The sequence below is a fragment of the Palaemon carinicauda genome, chromosome 3 (genome assembly GCF_036898095.1).
Source record: "Palaemon carinicauda isolate YSFRI2023 chromosome 3, ASM3689809v2, whole genome shotgun sequence".
In the NCBI taxonomy this organism is placed as follows: Eukaryota; Metazoa; Arthropoda; class Malacostraca; order Decapoda; family Palaemonidae; genus Palaemon; species Palaemon carinicauda.
The window spans coordinates 44,957,196-44,962,281 of NC_090727.1; positions in this window are offsets into that span (position 1 = coordinate 44,957,196).

The window sequence follows — 5,086 nt, forward strand, 5'->3', positions numbered from 1 at the left end:
CTTGTTTCAGATCAAAGTTAAGCTTATGTATAGGTTAAAATTTAAGGCTAAGCTTAAGCTTAAGCTTAAGATTATGCTCATGCCTATGCTTTTGCAGATGCTTATGCTTATGCTTATGCTTATGCTTATATTTAAGTTAACCATAAGCATAAGTTCTAGTGTAAGCTTGAGCTTATTCCTATGCATAATATTATATTTATGCTTATGTACATCCTTAAGCTTCAGGTAAAGATTATGCTTATGATTATGCTTTAACTTATGCTTATGCTTATGCTTATGTTTATGCTCAAGCTTTAGTTTAAGCTCAAGCTTAAACATGAGAGCATAAGCAGAAGCATAAGCTTTAGCTTTAACAAAACCTGAAACATAAGCTAGAGTAAGCATGGTCATGAGTTCAAGCATTAGCATGAACATAAGCATAGGCATATGCATGAGTTTGAGCATAAGCTTAACAATGAACAGAATTATAAGCATAAGTTAAAGCATAGACATAAGCATACACATAGGATCAAGAGTAAGCATAAGCTTTAGCATAAGCATATACTGCATTACCTACAGCTGAAGCTTATGTTTGAAAGAAATCTCTCAACCCTTCTTGGTTCAGGATTTTGTGGTCTAGACCTAGAATCCTGCTGCTCATGACTTCAATTTCTTCTGCATCCCTTCCTTAGAAGAAGGGACCATTGGGGACAGGGTAACTTGTCTTCTTATCCTAGGTGAACACCGCAACTCTCCCTACAGCAATAGAAGCTATAAGAAAACGATCCTAAAACTTGGTGGAACATTCAGGTTGGTTTTTCTTGAAGGCGAGGAGACGAAAGGATCCCCCTTCACTCGAGCACATGAGGTCAAACATTTTAGATCTCTGCCAGCTCTCAGGAAGAACCTGTCAGGGGCACAATTCTTATACACAAGCATTGGGTAACAATAAACTCCAGCCTCTCTTCCCAATACCTATGGGGCTATACTCGCAGATCCCCATGGACTCTCTTTATTTACAGTATTGGACAATAGATGAGGTAAGCCTCATGATCGAGTAACTTTCCTTAACAAATAAGTTTTGATTATTGATATCTGCTCCATCTTTCTATACAAGGGGGGTTTGGATATCTTTGGCCAAGTGTAAACAAACCCATTTCTCATAAATGAAAAGACATTCAGACAACATATTCTCCTAACAGATTTAGGTTCTTCCTTGACTGTGTACTAGTCCTTGGTAATGCCCAAGCCTAACACCTACCTCCCCTTCATGTCTATGTCATTAGGAGCTTAACAGGAGTCTTAATTTCCTCTACTGTAGAGGACTGAAGTGCTTTGATATTTCCCCAGAAGATAACCCAACCTGTTTAGTTATAGGGACTGCTTCCCCGCTAAGGATGAATCTCCTGTTAAAGGACAAAAGGTTTATTAAATTCCTGTAAGAATAAATCCCAAATTTTTAAAGTAATTTTTATTTTTCCCAACTTTACAAATCTTAAGTCCTTTAATATGCATTTTCTGCCTCAACAACCCTATATAGCCTATCCTAGTTTTAAAGTCTATGTGGGAGCTCAATGGACTGTCATGTGGGCAGGGCTTACTCACCACCCTCTAACTACCAGCATTTCATTCAGCTTTGCTGAAACCATATTACTTTTGGAATTTTGTGTTGCTGTTTTAATGCTTCAGTGCCTCATGAATTCAAGTTACTCTTAAATCCAGATTTTTCACTGATATAATATTATGAATTTATGTAGGTTTAACGACTTTGGCATTCAGTGCTATTCACATTCTGGTTCAACTTACCAGCTTCTGCATTTGCACAAGTTAGTGCACTAGACAATATGGACCTCGTTCCCTCATCTAATTTATAAATGTTAATTCAGTGACTTATCCATGTTACCAAAGAATTCATTTGGAACCAGGTGTGTGTCTAATCCTCATAAAACATGTGCTATGGTGTTCAATGCTTTCAAAGAGAAGGAAGTTCATTTTGAGTTACAGAACTTATTCTTTTTCAAACTACTTTGTTCCATTTGGTATTGCAGAACATGTTTTGAGACATTTTAGTTTCTTGAAGGGGATCAAGTGTGGTTGATCAAAGTCTGCTCTAAAATTTATATAAAGAAATTAATTTTATTGCATTTGCCAAAATCAATTACAAACTGTTTCAAACTTATGCAATTTGGAGAAGCTGGTCTCAGTATATCACACTCTTAAATGGTGTTAAACTAAAACTACCTGTTTTTACATTTTGAATTCTATACATGTCTCTATATTAAAGATAGGTTTACAATCTTAGCCAACTTCACACTGGCTCCTTGAGTTAGACAGAAAGCATTGACATGATGCAGGAATAGTCTACTACATTAAATGACCTCCACTTTATTTCAATGTCTCCCTTTTCATTCATAAGATGGTTGGATTATGCAAAAGATCTCTGCATCGTTGTTGTTTTGTCACTTTTTTACAATAATGTTTGCTCTATTAATTGGTCTCTGTCCTTTGTGGGACAAAGAGCCTCAGTGTACGCCTTGCAGTGTACTAAAAGTATGAATTAAGGATTTTCACAGTTTTCCTGTGGCCACTACCCGAACCTCTCTTTAACCTTCTACCTTGCCTTTGTTCCAACTACCTGTCTTGCAACTTTCTGTGCAACATCTACCAACTTTTACATTTTAGTACATTTAAGGCGATTTCTCCTAGTTTCATTTTGGGGGCTAAATTGCCTCCCTCTAGCAATGAGCCATTTCACCACTATATATAAATCATACTGGTCAAGTACACACTTTGTGTACCTGTTGCAGATATCAATAAGATAACGGTCCGACTGGGCATTAAAAGTTTTATACACCTTGTCTACAAAATTTGATTCTGAGCTGTGCCATGCAACAGTTAGTTGACAACACATCAATAGCGAGGAGAACTAGGCAAGGTCTGGGAGTAGCTGAGAAGACCAGTTCATCTATTACTAGCTTACTTCTATCCTTCAGAAAATTCAAACTTTCTAACTTTGAATTCAAGTTCTAAAACAATGAGTTCGTTGAAATCTTTTCAGATAGCTAAACTATTTAAAGAGATTCATAATATCTTTCATCTTTTATTCTTGCATTAGAGTCTTGACCAGAAAAATATAATTATACTTAATTATCTATGCACCTATATAATTGTGAGATTTTAATCTTATTCACTTCTTAATACTCCAAACGTATTATTACTAATGCAATGATGATACTGGTAGATACCCCTTTGTTGAGAAGGAAGCACCAATCTCATATCATGCAGTACATGGCTGCTACTATAGATGGGGATAGTTATACAAGCTGAACTGTGCCTTATTCTTGTTCTTTCACGTGAACTCTTGTTCTTAGCACTGTTCTTTCTTGCTGGGCTGTTGAAGAACATTCCAGCATGGTCTTGTTATATTGATCTCTAAAGATGGAGTTGATTATGTCATTTATTCTAATGGATAAAACTAAAAATTGATTTTGTGTATCATGTTGATCCTAAAGAGTCAGGTTATGCCTTGAAAGAAAAGGAAATTTGTAGACTGAGCATTTTATCTTTCTTTCAGATGCGTCTATTTACCTGAACATTTGAAATCCAAAAGCCAAAGCCAGTTAACAGAAATGGAAGCGAAAGGAACGTTGACGGCACAAGATGAAATCAGTCATATCTAGTCTATATCGAAGCTGATAATCGGGATGGAGACTGTCGAGATTCAACTGACATTAGTTGAAAGAAATTTACTTCTCAGGTTATAGATTTTGTAATGAATATCTATACAGGGTAGTTTATGTACAAAATACAATGTACAATTGTACTACTGTATTTGAAAAAGGTCCAGTATTGCAGATATTGTCTTCAGAGTGAGATTGTTCTCCAATGTTTGTGTGAGATGCTCATAGATTTTGTCTTTAGTATACATCTTTGTCATTTGCAGTAGTACAGGGTTTAAGTATCATTATTTTTATGTCTATATACTATCAGGTCATTCTGAAAATACAAATATTTATCAAAAGGTAAATTCTCAAAAACGTTTTATCAGTGATGCAGTAGCTAAAGTAGGATTAAACAGAAAAAAAGAATAATATGAGTTAATTGAAAGTCTACTATTTCACTTCCCATACTTCCAGAAACGTGGGTTATTCTTCTACAGTACTGTACTGAATTGACCTGGTAGGGGACACCCTGTTTGATGCCTGAGGAAAGTCCATCTTCTGGATAACTATGACAGGTCATATTTGATTTATGTCACTATTTTCTTTCCAGCTGTGAAGTATAAGTTTCCAGGTTAAATTTAATATAGGGGTTATGGTGGCCGATGTGGTAACGTCCCTGCCGGGTGAACTCCAGACTGGGGTTCGAGTCCTGCTCAAACTCGTTAGTTCCTTTGGTCACTGCAACCTCACCACCATCCTTGTGAGCTAAGGTTGGGGGTTTTAGGGGAGCCTATAAGTCTGTGTGCTGAGTCATCAGCCCCCATTGCCTGTCCCTCCTAGCTTGGGAGGAGAGGGGGCTTGGGGACGATATGTATATATGGTCAGTCTCTAGGGCATTGTCCTGCTTGATAGGGCAGTGTCACTGTCCCTCGCCATTCATGAGCAACCTTTAAACCTCTAAGATCGACATGGAGCACCATGCAAGATGGGAGAAATATCATTGTAGGAGAAATATTCAGTGAGAAATTTGCTCTGCTTCTATTTCTGTCAAGAATGAAGGTTATAACTAGTTCTCGATTATCACAAGAAATGTTTTTAGTGGTGTCATTTTCTTATAGTCAGGTAGAGCATTGTGAACCATGAGTCTATTAGATCTTTATACTAATGTATTGTCTTTCTAAGAGAAGAAGGATATATCAAATATAAAATGGGAATGGAGTTAATTTGCTACAGTTTCTTCTAAAGTATTCTCAATGGCAGCCATTTAAAAAGAGTACAGTACTTTGTCTGCAAAAGACTGGTCCCTATAGTTTAAGTAGAGGGAAAGATGTTTTAAATCAAGTCTGATTGTTAGATTTTGATAAGCGTTTGGTTTAGGTATGTAGCTATCATGTATGCAACATGAATTTGGGAAACTAACATTATTTTGCACAGAAAATTGTTCC